This window comes from Pelophylax lessonae (assembly GCF_965119305.1).
Source record: "Pelophylax lessonae genome assembly, chromosome: 3".
In the NCBI taxonomy this organism is placed as follows: domain Eukaryota; kingdom Metazoa; phylum Chordata; class Amphibia; order Anura; family Ranidae; genus Pelophylax; species Pelophylax lessonae.
Window position 1 is genome coordinate 89,224,050 of NC_138770.1, and position 17,392 is coordinate 89,241,441.

General features: G+C 44.3%; 1 protein-coding gene across 1 annotated transcript in view; it reads right to left on the reverse strand.

Moving 5' to 3' along the window:
• Positions 1–17,392, reverse strand: part of LOC309550378 (uncharacterized protein) — a gene marked incomplete at its 3' end in the record, with an annotated part of 165,208 nt that overhangs the window by 81,469 nt on the left and 66,347 nt on the right. The window lies entirely within an intron of this gene.

Sequence of the window (17,392 nt, forward strand, 5' to 3'; positions counted from 1 at the left end):
ATACTGTTAGACAGGTTAATTTGGTTGGTTGCAGGCTGGTTAGGAAGTTGAGCTGGGAAATTTGTTTGGTTTTGTTTGAAATGTGTCGCCCTTCCATGTGCTCCTTGCTGCAATGGCCAGTTATAGGTGGGGGCAGTGGCCAAATGTTTGAGCTTTCCAAACCTGCCTGGACCTATGTGAAAAGTAATTACCCCCTAAACCTAATAACTAGTTGTGCCACTCTTGACAGTAACAACTGCAATCAAGCGTTTGCAATGGCTTGTAAAGCGTCTTTCACATTGCTATGGCGGGAATTATGCCCACTCTTTGCAGAATTGTTTTAATTCAGCCATATTGGAGGATTTTCTAGCATGAATGCCCTGTTTAGGGTCATGCCACACCATCTCAATCAGATTTAAGTCTGGACTGACTAGGTCACTCCAAAACCTTGGTGGACTTGCTGTTTTGGATCATTGTCCTGCTGCAGAACCCAAATGTGCATGAGCTTGAGGTCAGAAACTACTGGACATTCTCCTTCAGGATTTTCTAGGAGAGCGCAGAATTTATGGTTCCATCAATTATGGCAAGTCACCCAGGTCCTGAAGCTGCAAAGAAGCCCCAGACCATCACACTACCACCACCACGTTTGACTGTTGGTATCATGTTCTTTTTATGAAATGCTGCACTAGTTTTGCACCAGATGTAATAGGAAGCACACCTTCCAAAAAATTCAACTTTTGTCTCATCAGTCCATAGAATATTTGCCTAAAAGTCTTGGGGATAATCAAGATTTTTTTGGCAAATGTGAGACGAGCCTTTGTGTTCTTTTTGGTCAGCAGTGGCTTTCACCTAGGAACTTTCCCATGGATGACATTTTTTCTTATTCTCTTTTATTGTTGAACACTGACCTTAGTTGAGGCAAGTGGGGCCTGCGGTTCTTTAGATGTTGGGTTCTATGATGGGTTCTATTACGACCTCCTGGACAAGTCATTGTTGTGCGGTTGGAATAATTTTGGTAGGCCGGCCACTCCAAGGAAGGTTCCCCACTGTTCCAAGTTTGCTCCATTTGTGGACAATGGCTCTCACCATGGTTTTCTGGAGTCCCAAAACCTTAGAAATTACTTTGTAACCCTTTCCAGACTGATACATGTCAAATTCTTTTTTTCTCATATGTTCTGGAATTTCTTTAGATCGCAACATGACGTGTTGCTTTTTTAGATCTTTTAGCATGCCTCACTTTGTCAGACAGCTTCTATTTAGGGATTTATTGATTGAAAAGGTCTGGCAGTAATCAGGCCTGGGTGTGGTAAGTGAAATTTAACTCAGCTTTTTAATCACAGTTCATTCATGAATTAGCAAGAGGGGGCAATTACTTTTCACATAGGGTCAGGCAGGTTTTCAGGTTTTTTTCCTTGATAAATAAAATCATTATCTGAAAACTGCATTTTAAAGGGCTTGGTAAAAGCAACTGCTTTGTCTACAAGTCATTACATTTAGATATTAATACCATAAAGGCTGAAGCACTCTTTAAAAATTGTCTCAAGGACCTTCCATAGGACGACTTGGGAGACAAAATCCTAGAGGGCTATCTGAAAGTTTGCAGGTGCATTACCAGCAAAACTTGGAGAGAAACTCAGTTCAAAATTAAGCTTTCATCCCATTTCTTTCTTTGAATTCACCCTCGCAGCATGTCCACAATGCGGGTCCATAAAGCCTTTGCTGTTCCTTTGCTTTTGGCTCTGTCCTCCCATCTCCACCTTCTGGGACCAAATTATCACTTTCATACATAGCATCACAGATCTGCTAATTCCCAAGAAGTCTCTGCTATTGTTATTCAGTCACCATGCCCTGATAAACCCAGAATTTATATCTCTCAATGGACCCACCTCGGCCCCTTGGTGGCCTGTAAGAATATTTTAGAAGTGTGGACTGCCTCCTACTCACCTACCATCTGTGCCGTTAATAAAGACCTCATGACACCACTCTATCGAGAGAAAATAGACACTGAACTGCAGAACTATGCGCTTACTAAGCGATTCTTTACAAGATGGTGTTTATTTATTGAGCATACCTTCTCACAGCCTGAAATTAGGACCTTAATGATATCTTTCCAGTATACCGAGTGGTATCTCAAGCCCAACTTGACCGACTCCCTGGGAAAATGTAAACTTGTAGGGCAATAACTTCCATCCCTTACCACACCTGGCTTACTGCCGTGTATTATACATGACTGTCATGTATTGTTCATGATTCATGACGCTCTATCCGGTTTATGGTACTTCTTGTGAGAACACTAAAGTTGTGTTCTGCCTAGAGTCATCCTAACTAAGGATGATCGAACTTTTGAAAAGTTTGGTTCGGCCAGAACATCCGAACTTCCCAAAAGTTGGGCCCGGATTTCAGAACCCCATTGAAATCAATGGGACCTGAACTTCGGTAATCAAAAAACACCATTTTGAAGCCCCAAAACCCAATAAATGCCCCTAAAAAGTGCCCAGGGTTCTGGGTCATGTCCCATTAACTATTAATCACACAAAAAAAAGTTCTTAAAAATTGTCATTTTTGATAAAAAAAGCCAATTATTGAAAAAATTAAAAAAAAAAAAGAGATTTTTTTGATTTTGACTTTGAATTTAGTATCTGGGGGGTCTAAAAAGGTGTGCATGTGAAGTTTCAGCTCTGTAGCATGTCCAGAACCATGAAAAAAAAAAAGATAATTTTTCAGTAGAACAGGGATGTGGGTCGGGACCCTCCTTTAACTTTAACACCTATATGATCTTTTTTTCTGGTTCTGGACATGCTACAGAGCTTAAACTTCACAGGTACACCTTTTAGACCCCCCAGACACAAAATCACACAAAAAAAGTTCCTAAAAATTTTCATTTTTGATAAAAAAAGCCAATTATTGAAAAAATTAAAAAAAAAAAAAAAAAAAAAAAAAAGATTTTTTGATTTTTACTTTGGATTTCAGATCTGGGGGGTCTAAAAAGTGTACATGTGAAGTTTCAGCTCTGTAGCATGTCCAGAACCAGAAAAAAAAGATCATTTGTATTAGAAAACTTTCTGACAGGGGGTTGGCTCCGCTCCTGTAACACCTTGCCGGTTTAATAGAAGGCATTTTTTTGGGATCTTTGCAGTCAGGAAAAACATCTGAACTTGTGTATAGTGGTACTGTGCACAAGTTCTGATGTTTTGCCTGCCTCCAAAAACCCCCAAAAAATGCCAGCAAAAACACACCTGGGCATTTTTTTTTTTTTTTTGACGCTAGCGTTTTTTTTTGGCATTTTTTGGGGTTCTTTTGAGGCAGGCAAAACATCTGAACTTGTGTATAGTGGTATATATACACACATACATATATTTATATACACACCTAGACATATATAGGTGTGATAGTAGCAGAAATATATTACTGTAAATGATTTAATTAGCGCAAGCATATATTTCTGCTACTATCACACCTATATATGTCTAGGTGTGTATATAAATATATGGATGTGTTTATATACACCACTATACACAAGTTCAGATGTTTTGCCTGCCTCCAAAACCCCCCAAAAAATGCCAGCAAAAACACACCTGGGCATTTTTTTTGTTGACGCTAGCGTTTTTTTGGGTTCTTTTGAGGCAGGCAAAACATCTGAACATGTGTATAGGGGGTATATATAGACATATATGTCTGAATATATACCCCTAGACATATATAGGTGTGATAGTAGCAGAAATATATTACTGTAAATGATTTCATTAGCACAAGCATTTATTTCTGCTACTATCACACCTATATATGTCTAGGGGTATATATACAGACATATATGTCTATATATACCCCCTATACACATGTTCAGATGTCATGTCTGACATCAAACATGTTCTCAAAAAAGCACTGGCAGTGGCAGCCCCTGCAGCATAAAAAATGTTTGGCTGGTGAGAAGCCATATTCCTGTCCCGAAGCAACTCAGAGAAATGATCTTTTCTCTATAGCGGTCACCCTGCTATGGAAGGGTTTGTCACCCTGCCATAGCAGTCACTGCCAGTTAACCCTACACTACACTACGGTCCCCTGACACTTAACACTTTCCCTACAGAAACTAAATTTTTGAAGCTAACTAAAGTGTAAAGGAGCACTCTAACTACACTAGATATCCCTTTCCTCACACTAATAAATGCTAAATGACACTTTTAAAGCGGTTGTAAACCCAAAATTAAAAAAAAAAAAAAAAAAAAAAAACAACCTGCAAGACAAAGGCATAATGAGCTAGTATGCATCGCATACTAGCTCATTATGTATTACTTACCTTAGAACGAAGCCCCGACTAGGACCCCCGGACATCGCTGCGGGCGCTGCCATGATCCCTCGCCGTCTCTTCCGGGTTCGGCGGCTCCGGCGCGGTGATTGGCCGGAGCCGCGATGACGTCACTCCCGCGCATGCGCGCGGGAGTGATTTTCCGGCAAGCTCCCGGCAAATAGATTGAAGGTCCCTCCGGACCTTCAGAGCGCATGCGCCGCTCGCGCGAGCGGCTGCATGCGCTGTAAATATCTCCTAAACCATGCCGGTTTAGGAGATATTATTTGTACCTACAGGTAAGCCTTATTATAGGCTTACCTGTAGGTAAAAGAGTAAAAAAGCGGGATACTACCGCTTTAAAGTAAAATTAACAGAACTGCTTCCACTCTCTTCCATGTCCAGTATAACAATGCTAGGAATATGGCGGGGGCGATCTTATATACTGGGGGGCGTATTCACTAATGATTGGTCTAGGGACCCCCTAGTCACTCCAATCACATTCCTAGCATTCTCCTGCCCCCTCAATTGGCTTTTGCTAATGGTTCTGGTCCAATCACAGGCTTTTAAAGCCCATTTCCTGAAGCATTGCATTTTGGGCGGTTCTGGTTGCCGAATTCCGAACTTTTTGGGCAAAAAGTTCTAAATTCGGCCGAACCTCGAACACCCAATGTTCTGGCCGAACCAATGGTGGACCCGAACCGTTCGATCATCCCTAATCCTAACCCTCCTTTGAGCTTTCTTTTCATGTTCCATTCAAGAAAGTTACAGTTGTTATAGAGCAAAATCCAACTAGACAGACATATTGTCTATAACTCTGTTTGTCCAATTGTCATGCTACATTGTTCATTTATTTACACTACCACTCTTCTATGCATCAAACTCCTAAAAAGCATACATATAAAAAAATGTTGTATTTACTTGGGTTATCGTTGTGTAATTTTAAAATTTGTTTGATGATCTCCATCATTTAAGTGTGACAAATATAAAAAAAAAAAAAAAGAAATTAGTAAGTGGGCAAATACTATTGGGCAGCACTGTATACGATGCTTTATAAATTAGTCTATGTGAGCATAACTGTTTATGTAATTTGTGTTAAATAAAATACATTTTACTGAAAATATATCACTCTTAAGACGTGTGACACCTTAAAAATCCTGTAATAGTTTGTTGTACGATATGGTATATATCGTGAGGGCTCAGTGTTATGGATAGTTTCTTATCCAGCCAAAAAAGGCTTTCAGGGTTAGCCAATGACCTGTTACAATATTATCATAAAAACAGCAGGATGAACTAAAGCTGGCCATAGATAAATGTTTTTTTTTTTCAGCCAGCCAGCTGATAAAAAGATAAACCAACGGGTTCCCCCATCCACACATTTGAGGTAAATGAAGGAATCCTACCTACTGCTCTATTATACACTGACACTGGAACTATAGACTAGGCAGAAGGAACCGCACATTCATCTAAGGCGCGCCACTTCCTAAATGTTTTGCAGGACAATTTCATGGGTCAGATGGTGAACGCACCGACAAGAAACAATGCGTTACTAGACCTACTGATTACCAATAATACAGACCTGATCACAGATGTAGAAATACAGGGCAACTTAGGAAACAGTGACCATAGGTCAATTTGTTTCAGTATAAATCATAGAAATAGGAAACACAAAAGGTAATACAAGGACACTGAATTTCAAAAGAGCTAACTTCCCTAAACTGCGTCTTTGTTAGACGATATAAAATGGGATAAAATCCTAGGAACAAAGAACACGGAGGAAAAATGGGAGTGCTTTAAGAACATACAAAATAAAAGTATTGGCCAGTGCATTCTAACGGGGAATACATTTAAAAGAGTTAAAATAAACCCTTGGTGGCTAAACTCCAACGTAAAAATGCATATAAAAACTAAAGAAAAGGTCTTCAAAAAATACAAGGCTGAGGGGTCAATGGCAGCATTCAAACATTACAAAGAATGCAATAAGAAATGTAAGGGTGTACTCAAAGCGGCCAAAACAGAACATGAAAGGCACATGGGGGGCAAGAGTAAAAAATACCCCAAGTATATGAATAGTAAGAAAGTAAGGCCAGAACACATTGGCCCATAAAAGGACGACAAAGGGAATCTGGCTACAAAGGACAGAGAGAAGGCGTAGGTGCTAAAAAAATTATTCTCCTCAGTCTTTAAAAAAAATTGGGGAGATACAGTAACCTAGACTGTAATGTTAAAGGGTAACTCCACTTTCGTGGGGAAAAAAATAACAAATAAAGAAAAATGAATATAGCGTATACAATTGCAACACAAATCATATTGTAATTGAATGCTAATAAAAATGACCTTTCCTTTTCAATCTGCAGCTGCTGTATTTGACCCACTCAGCACAGAGGCAAAGAGGAACAAACAGTGGTTTCTTCAGAATAGCAAAAGGTAGGAATCTGCAACAAAGTTTGTTAAAATCCTTGTAATGTACATAGAATGTTTTTTTTCCTCAACAAAAGTTGAGTTATGCTTTAAAGTTAATAACATGTCACAGGTAGCTCCCTCATGGTTAACAGAAGACAGAATCAGAGCCAGACTTGAAAAAAGTAACCTAAATAAGTCACTGGGACCAGATTGCTTACACCCGAGAGTCCCTAGCCACCTCCCACCCAGCCACTGCACATATGCCTCCTGAGTGGACGTTCCTGAACGTCCTTCTGAAGGGAGATCGCGTAGCTGCGTGATCCCAGGGTGTCTGTATCCTCCAGGCACAGTGCAACATTGCTCGGCAGGACGGCTCTGTGATTGGCCCTCCTGATTACATGATGGCTGTGTCCAATCACATCCATCATGTAATGTAAACAAAGCCATTGTAATGGTGATTGGCTCTGCTATAAAGCAGGGCTGACTGTAGTCCTCTTAACGCGTTTCAGCAGAAATGCCTTTATCAAGAGATAATGTCAGACAAAAAATGCCCACTATATATAATATTGCAATATTATATATAGTGGGCATTTTTTGGCTGACATCTTTTGTTAAAAGCCATTTCTGCTGAAACGTGTTAAGTGGACTACAGTCAGCCCTGCTTTATACCCTTGATATGCACAATACCTTGGGACGTTTTGTAAGTGTATCTGCTAGAGTTGAGCGGACACCTGGATGTCCGTGTTCGGCGGGTTCGGCCGAACTTTAAGAAAAAGTCCGGGTCCGTGTCCCGGACTTTTGCCGAACTTTTCCCGGACACCGAACCCCATTGAAGTCAATGGGGACCCAAACTTTCAGGCACTAAAATGGCTCTAAAACCCCAATGGAAAGGGCTAGAGTGCTGCAAATGGCAGAAAAAACGTAGTTAAGACCATGGCGAGTGCTCTGCAAACAAATGTGGATAGGGAAATAACTTAAAACAAAAAAAAAAAACACAGAAAAATAAAACAATGTTCTTCATCTCTGAAGGACGAGGCCCATATGGAGTAGGAGGGAGGTTGAGGTGGTGGTGAATGTGGAGATGTCATAGGCGTGGGCACAGGGTGTGCCGGGTGTACCTGGGCACACCCTAATCACCTAGGGCACATAGCATTATCGCTCTGTTTGCCAGTGAGGAGATGGGAAAGATCTCCCTCAGACCTGCTCTGCTCTATTTCTCTTTGCCAGCAGGGAGAGTATTGTATCGGGGCCATGTACATGTATGCAAACACATGCATGTGTATTTAAACTTTGGGGTGCACACCCTAATGCAATAGGCTGCGCACACCTATGGGCAGTGTAGGTGGAAGCGGCGGTGGAGGAGGACCAGGGCCGGATTAAGAGCATCATGGGCTTGGTGCTGAGGATTTTGAAGGGCCTTAAAGGGCCATGCCTTGGCATGCACCCAGAGGAGGAAGGGTGCAGCCATGCATGCCTAATTCAACATGGGATGCTGTCTCTGAAGCCCATAAACACATCCATGCATCGGCAACTGTCCCTCCTTGTCCGGCCTTCGTGCTGTGTGGGGAGGTTCTGAGGGAGCTGCCTGGGGAAGCGAGCATAGAAGCCAGACTTCTGTGTTTACAAGTGACAGAACAGTGAATGTGGCCAACCCGGGGCCTATATAAAAAGGTAGGGGACTGGAGCTGCAGCTCCAATAGCTCCTACGTTAATCTGGCCCTGAGGAGGACGAGGTAGCCAACACTGCTTCTTTTCAGAAATTTTAAATGAGGGTACACCCCAAAAGAGTGAGAAAGAGCAAAAATAGAACAATGGCTGGGTAAGGTCGGTATCCATCGCTATTCTGCACAAGGTACGGAAAAGTCCCGTGGGATCCATGCCTGGTTCATTTTAATGAACGTGAGCTTGTCCAAATTGTCTCTGGACAGGCGGCTGCGCTTGTCTGTGATAACGCCCCCAGCCATGCTAAATACCCGTTCAGAAAATACACTGGCTGCAGGGCACGCCAGCACCTCCAAGGCGTAAAGGGCAAGCTCAGGCCATGTGCCCAACTTGGAGACCCAGAAGTTGAAGGGGGCAGACCCCTCATTCAGTACATCTAGACATGTGCACACATACTGCTCCACCATGTTGGTGAAATGCTGCCTCCTGCTAAGACGTTCCATATGAGCTGCTGGTGCTGCTGTTTGTTGTGGCGTGCTGACAAAGCTTTTCCACATTTCGGCCATGCTAACCCTGCCTTCTGAGGTGCTGGCGGTGCCCTGGTTGCGTTGGCGACCTCTTCCTCCTCCTCCTCTGCCTTGTGCTTCCACTGTGGCCCCGCTGTCAGGTGGGAATGCCAGCAGCATCACGTCTACCAGTGTGCGCTTGTACTCGCGCATCTTGCGATCGCGCTCCAGTGAGTGAATTAAGGACGGTACGTTGTCCTTGTAACGGGGGTCCAGCAGCGTGGCCACCCAGTAATCAGCACAAGTTAGAATGTGGGCAACTCAGCGGTCGTTGTGGAGACACTGCAGCATGTAATCGCTCATGTGTGCCAGGCTGCCCAGAGGCAACGAAAGGCTGTCCTCTGTGGGAGGTGTATCGTCCATGTCCTCTGTATCCCCCAGCCACGCACCAGTGATGGCCATGAGCTGGCCTGGGTGCCACCCTGCTGTGAACATGGTTCCATCTCCTCCTCCAGCTCCTCCTCCTCATCCTCCAGAACTGTGCCCCTGCTGGACAATTGTGTCCCTGGCGTTTGTGTGTGCAGGAACCCACCCTCGGAGCCCCTTGCCAATGACTGCCCTGAAAGCCTCGGAAATGTTACCTCTTCATCCTCCTCCTCCTCCTCCTCCACATCCTCTTCCATCATCGCCTGAATTGTTTTTTCAAGGAGGCATAGAAGTGGGATAGTTAGAACGGCGTCATCGGCACTGGCCATGTTGGTGGAGTACTCAAAACAGCGCAACAAGGCACACAGGTCTCGCATGGAGGCCCAGTTATTGATGGTGAAGTGGTGCTGTTCCGCAGAGCGACTCACGCGTGCGTGCTGCAGCTGAAACTCCACTATGGCCTGCTGCTGCTCGCACAGTCTTTTCAGCATGTGCAAGGTGGAGTTCCACCTTGTGGGCACGTCACATATAAGGCGGTGAGCGGGAAGGCCGAAGTTACGCTGCAGCGCTGACAGGCGAGCAGCAGCAGGGTGAGAACGCCGAAAGTGCGCACAGACGGCCCGCACTTTCTGCATCAGCTCTGACATATCGGGGTAGTTTTTAAGGAACCTCTGCACCACCAAGTTCAGCACATGCGCCAGGCAAGGGATGTGCGTCAAACCGGCTAGGCCCAGAGCTGCTATGAGATTTCGCCCGTTATCGCACACCACCAGGCCGGGCTTGAGGCTCGCTGGCAGCAACCACTCATTTGTCTGCTGTTCCATGCTCCTCCACAAATCCTGCGCGGTGTGTGGTTTGTCCCCCAAACAGGCAAGTTTTAAAACTGCCTGCTGTTGTTTACCCCTGGCCGTGCTGAAGTTGGTGGTGAAGGTGTTACGCTGTCTGGATGAGGAGGCGGTAGAGGATGAGGAAGCGGAGTAGGAGGAGTTAGGAACAGGAGGCAAACTGAAGCGCCCTGCAATCCTCGGTGGTGGAAGGACATGCGCCAAATTGCTATCTGCCTCAGGCCCATCCGCCACTGCATTTACCCAGTGTGCCATTTGGGAGATATAACGCCCCTGACCGTGCTTACTGGTCCACGTATCGGTAGTTAGGTGGACCTTGCCACAGATGGCGTTGCGCAGTGCACACCTGATTTTTTCCCCCACTTGGTGGTGCAGGGAAGGGATGGCTTGCCTGGAAAAGTAGTGGCGGCTGGGCACGACGTACTGTGGGACAGCCACCGACATAAGGTTTTTAAAACTGTGCGTCTCCACCAGACGGAATGACAGCATTTCAAAGGCCAAGAATTTTGAAATGCTGGCATTCAGGGCCAGGGATCGCGGGTGGGTAGGGGGGTACTTCCTCTTCCTCTCAAGTGTTTGGGAGATGGAAAGCTGAACGCTTCCACGGGACATTGTGGAGATGGTTGGTGACCCAGGTGGTGGTGTTGCTGACAGATCCTCTGTTTGCGGGGTGGCAGGTGCCGGTATCACTACAGATGTGGCTGGAGCGGCCGAGACTGCAGCAGAAGAGGAAGCAGGATGAGCCAGAGACGTTTCTTGGTTTTGAAGGTGTCTACTCCACTGCAGCTCGTGCTTTGCACTTAGATGCCTGATCATGCAGGTTGTGCTCAGGTTGAGAAGGTTTATGCCTCGCTTCAGGCTCGGATTGCACAGGGTGCAAACCACTCGTGTCCTGTCATCAGCACATTTTCTAAAGAACTTCTACGCTAGAGAACTCCTTTGAGCTGACTTTGGTGCGCTCGTTCCCTTGCTGCGTTGGGCAGTAGCAGGCGTAGTGTCTAGGGCACGGCCGCTCTGCTTCTGCACCCTGCTCCCTCTTCTGCTGTGCTGGTGGCTCTGTGCGACCACCGCCTCTTCCTCCAAACCACTCAGGTCACCTGCATGACGTTCATTCCATGTGGGGTCGAGGACCTCATCGTCCTCCACATCATCTTCCACCCAGTCTTCACCCCTGCCCTCCTTGTCGGTCTCCACAATTCTGAACTCCGCAGCAGTTGGCACCTGCGTTTCGTCATCATCGGAGACGTGCTGCGATGGTCCTTGCATGTACTCATCTTGAGAAATAAGTGGTTGGGCATCGCTGCACTCAATCTCTTCCACTTCTGGGGCAGGGCTAGGTGGATGGCCCTGGAAAACCCTGCTAACAGAGTCCTCAAAAAGAAGAAGAGACTGCTGTATGGCTTGGGGCTCAGACTGCTTGCCTGATTTCCAAGGGGGTGAGGTGAAAGACGGTTGGACATTGGCTGCAGGTGCCAACTCTGACCTTTCTGCAGTAGACTGGGTGGGAGACAATGTGAAGGAACTGGAGGCACTGTCAGCAACCCAATCTACTATCACCTGTACTTCTTCAGGCCTCATCACGTCTAGAGGCGCATTATGCCCTACCAAATACTGCTGCAGGTTCTGTCGCCTACTCACACTTGAGGAAGGTGTTTCACTTGTGCGTGTAGCTGGCACAGATCGACCACGTCCTCTCCTTGCAACAGGAGCTCTACCAGCAGCACCACGGCCCCTATTTGACGGTCTCCTCATATTTCTGTAATTTATGATCTTGCCCTAGAAAGGTGTTTATGGAATAGCGGAACAAAACAACAACAGTATCGCACGGGTGTATCTGACAGTCAAATATGCAAACTATGCCGCAATTTAATGTTTTTTACCCCAAAAGGGTGTATATTGAATAGCGGAATAGGAAAAAGGATAAAAAAACGGTGTATCTCACACGTACAAACACAGACTAGGCCCCGATTAAAATTTTTTGTACCCTAAAGGGAGGATGAGGAAGAGGAGTAGGAGGAGTTGGGAACAGGAGGCAAACTGAAGCGCCCTGCAATCCTTAGCGGTGGAAGGAGATGCGCCAAACAAATTTAAAAGGTGTATCTCACATGTACCGATACAGACTATCCCGCAATTTAATTTTTTACTCTCAAACAGGGTGTATATTGAATAGCGGAATAGGACAAATTTTACAAAACGGTGTATCTCACACGTACAAACACAAACTAGGCCCCGATTACAATTTTTTGTACCCTAAAGGCAGGATGAGGAAGAGGAGTAGGAGGAGTTGGGAACAGGAGCCAAACTGAAGCGCCCTGCAATCCTCTGCGGTAGAAGGAGATGCGCCAAACAAATTTAAAAAGGTGTATCTCACATGTACCGATACAGACTATCCCGCAATTAAATTTTTTACACTCAAACAGGGTGTATATTGAATAGCGGAATAGGACAAATTTTACAAAACGGTGTATCTCACACGTACAAACACAAACTAGGCCCCGATTACAATTTTTTGTACCCTAAAGGCAGGATGAGGAGTAGGAGGAGTTCGGAACAGGCAGGAGGCAGACTGAAGCACCCTCAAATCCTCGGCAGTATGAGATGCGCCCCAAAAATTGGAAAGGTGCATCTCACACGTACCGACACAGACTATCCCGCAATTTAATTGTTTATACCCAAAGGTTTTGATTAAATAGCGGAATAGAAAATATGATCAAAAAAGTGTATGTATCTCACATGTACAGAAGCAAACTAGGCCCCAATTACTATTGTTTGTACCCCTAAAGGCAGGATGAGGAGTAGGAGGAGTTTGGAACAGGCAGCACCCTCAAATCTTCAGAAGTATGAGATGAACCCCAAAAACTTGGAAAGGTGGATCTCACACGTACCAACACAGACTATCCTGCAATTTAACTGATCCCCAAAGGTTTTTTATTGAATAGCGGAATAGAAAATATGATCAAAAAAAGTGTATGTATCTCACACGTACAAAACCACACTAGGCCCCAATTACTATTGTTTGTACCCCTAAAAGGCTGGGTGAGGAGTAGGAGGAGTATGGAACAGGCAGCACCCTCAAATCTTCAGAAGTATGAGATGAACCCCAAAAACCCCAAAAATCATTCAGCTCTGCTGCAGGCCACAATTTAATTTTTTTTAACCCAAGGCTGTATATTGAGTAGTGGAATAGAAAAAAAGTGTATGATTTTTGAAACCACTCAATAATAGCAGCACATGTGAACTGAACACAGCAGTGTATGATCAGTCAGCACAGCACAGCTGAAGGAAAAACGCTGCACACAGTGACTGATAGAAAAATACTTTTCTCCCTCCTCCTCAGTGGGCAAAAAAGATTGTGTTCACTGCACCCCAAAAAGATTGTGTTCACTGCACCCCACACACAGCAAAATGGATGTGGACCACTGACACCTGCCTATCTCCAGCCTCTCCCTAAAAGGATTGATAAGATCGTAGATCGGGTGACTGCAAACCCCACCCCACACAGCAATATCGTTTGTAGAACACACTGTCTGACCCTAAAAATCAGCAGACTCTCTCCCTAAAAGGATTGATAAGATCGTAGATCGGGTGACTGCAAACCCCACCCCACACAGCAATATCGATTGTAGTTTGTAGAACACACTGTCTGACCCTAAAAATCAGCAGACTCTCTCCCTAAAATGCCTTCAGATGGCCAATCACAGCTTCTAATACATTTGTAGGCATGGCTGTTATGGCTTAGGCACACCAGTTAAACGCTTGTTGATTGGCTGTTGAAAGCCCGCCATTAAAAGCGCGCCAATGCATGCAAAACCCGGAAATAAAACGACCGAACACAGATTTTTACCCGAATATACAGTAAAGTTTTCGGGTCCGTGTTCGGGTAACAAAAATCCAATTATTCGGTACGAACACGAATAATACAGTCCGTGTTCGCTCAACCCTAGTATCTGCTATGTCTTTTTAATAAATTGGTTTTAGCAATATTACACTATGTTTGTCCCTCTTTGGTTCTTATCTTTATCCGTGTTGGAGCTGGGATTTAGTTTATCCATGCTTGTCGCTGATCCATATGGTCTCCTTTGAGGTCTCCACATCCATCCGGGACATCCACCTTATATTCCAACAGCTTGTATGACCCACATGCTATATGGTATCTGGGTCCCACGTATCTGGTGAGCGCAATCTATTAAGCCTTATCGGTGTTGGGATTTGCTGCACATTGTGATCACGTTATTTATGTTGGATTCTCTTCATCACATTATTCACTTGGGACTTTCATTCCTGATGGACTTTTTATTGATTTCCATTTGGTTTATATGATTGGACATTCAGCATTTCATTTTACATGTGTCATTTGTTTAATCACACTTCATTTGTATTAGCGCTGCACATTTTCTTGTTTTTTTATGTTTTTGGTCAATTTTTTTGTCTAGTGATTAGTGCAAGCAGCTCTCCTTCCATGTTTTGCTAGCACAGTAATTTTTACCCTATGATAACTTAAGACAATTTTGTGGGAAAAAAATAAAAAATAAATCTTCATTACCCAAATTATTGTGGGCAAAAAATTGCAATTTAAAAAAACTCACAATGCTTCTTACTAAATACCTTGGACTGTAATCTTTACAAAACGGGGTCGTTTGGGGGGTATTTGTACTGTCCTGACATTTTAGGGCCTCAAGAAATGAGATAAGTAGTGAGTACATCAGGATTAATCAATTTTCAATAATACGTAGCCTAACTTGTTGACTCTATAACTTTCACACAAACCTATTGTCATACACTTCTCAAGATTTTCTTTACCAAAAGACATGTAACAGAAATTTGATTTTATTAGATTTCTTTTGAAACAATTTAGAAAATATTGTTTTTTTTTTTTTTTTCAAAATGTCAGCGTCTGTTTCTTATATGGCAAAAAAATAAAACCCAGTGGTAAATAAATACCACCAAAATAAAGCTCTATTTGTGTGAATAAAATCATAAAAATGTAATTTGGGTAGAGTGTAGCACGACTAAGTAATTGTCATTCAAGTAACCCCTTTGTGCTGCATTAGTGCAACCAGTATCAGTGTTAATTAACACTGGTTGCACTGATACTGGTTGCACTAATGCAGCAAAAAGGGGTTAATTAACTGCCACTGGTCGGTCGCTAATGCATCAGTGACCAGCAGTGGCAATACATTAACCCCCTCATGCTGCATAATACTAATACCATTGGTAACCTCGCCTCAGCGTCCCCCCCCCCCCAGCCTCAGCGTCCCTCCCCCCCGCCTGCCTCAGCATCCCTCCCCATCCGAATGATGCAATCTCCTTACTCTCAGCTCCTCCTGTGTCCTTCCTTTCAAAAGACCTGCCTCTGGCCGGCGGCCCGCCTCCCTGTGATGTGATGTCACTACTACTACTATGATGTGCATGAATGAACTAACACACCGGGCAGGCGGGCGGCCACTAATCGCTATAACTATGTGAGCCCTTCACTTCCCTGTCAGCGGAGATACCCGCCTGATAGGGAAGTAAAGGGCTCACTTAGTTACAGCTATAAGTGGCCGCTCGCCCGATGTGTTAGTTCATTCATGCACATTGTAGTGGTAGTGACATCACCGGGAGGCGGGCCACCGGCCAGAGGCAGGTCTTTTGAAACCTGCGCTGCGCCCGTGGCAGCCATCATTAATATCAGCATCTTTAACCCATTTTCGGCCGAAATGGAATAAGCCCATTTTCGGCCGAAAATTTTGGTTGGCGAATTTTGGTGCACCACTACATAAAAGCAATATACAAGCTGGGGGGGGGGGGCCTCGGGGGGGTATCAAAAATGGAGAAAGATCTGTGGGGGGGGGGGTCTTAGTGGAAGATAGATTAGGCAATAGCATGCAAGGTCAAGCTGCAGCTGCCAAAGCCGGCAGAATTTTGGCATGCATAAGGAAGGGGATGTATTCTAGAGATAAAACTATAATCCTACCACTTTATAAAACTCTGGTCCGACCACATCTGGAGTATTTTGTCCAGTTCTGGTCCCCAGTCCTCAGAAGGGATGTATTGGAGCTTGAGAGAGTACAGAGAAGGGCAACAAAACTTATTAGGGGATTAGAAGACCTTAATTACGAAGAGCATTTAGAAGCACTAGATTTATTCTCCCTGGAGAAGAGACGCCTGAGAGGGGGCATGATAGCGATTTATAAATACCTCAACAGTGATCAGAGCATAGAAAAAAAAAACTATTCAGTTGCAAAGAATGCATGAGGACACGAGGTCATACAATGCGTTCAGAGGAGAAGATATTTAAGCTCAGGCTACGCAGGGGATTCTTTACTGTAAGGGCTACTAGACTGTGGAATTCCCTGTCACAAATGGTAGTAACTGCAGAGAGTATGGCTACTTTTAAAAGACTCTTGGACGTACATCTCAAGGATCGAAACATTCAGGGGTATGAAAAATGAATAGGTCCACACAAGCCTACACAGGTTGAACTGGATGGACTATCGTCTTTATTCAACCTCACCTACTATGTAACTATGTGAGCCTTTGGGGGAATCTAAGATTGAAAAGGACCTGGGGGTCCTAGTAGACGACAAGCCCAGCAAAGGAAGGCAATGTCAAGCTGCTGCAAGCAAAGCCAACAGAATATTGGGATGTATTAAAAAGGGGATTTACTCCAGAGATAAAATGATAATTCTCCCACTCTACAAGACTCTGGTCTGGCAGCATCTCGAGTATGCCATTCAGTTCTGGACACCAGTCCTCAGGAAGGATGTGCTGGAACTGGAGAGAGTCCAGAGAAGGGCAAAAAAGCTTATAAAAAGGGACTGGATGATCTAAGCTATGAGGAAAGACTACAAGCATTGAACTTATTCTCTCTGGAGAAGAGACACTTGACAGGGGATAGGATATCAATGTACAAATACCATACCGGCGACCATAGCATGGGGAACCAACTATTCAGCTAAAGGGAATATAAAAAGGACTCCGCTAAAATTAGAAAAAAAACCTGAAAAAACGGTTTAACCTTAAATTGCATAAAGGGTTCTATACCGTCAGAGTGGTAAGGATGTGGAATTCTCTTCCACAAGCAGTGGTGTCAGCGGGCAGCATCGATAGTTTCAAAACACCTTTTAGATGGGCAACTTAATGACCACAAAATACAGGGGTATTCAATGCACTATTGACATAAAAACTTATACACACTCATCATAGGTTGAACTGGATGGACTGGTGTATTTTTTCAACCTCACTATGTATTCTATGTATCCTCCACTGCTAGCATATACCAGTCAGCTCTGTAGTCAATTGGCTAC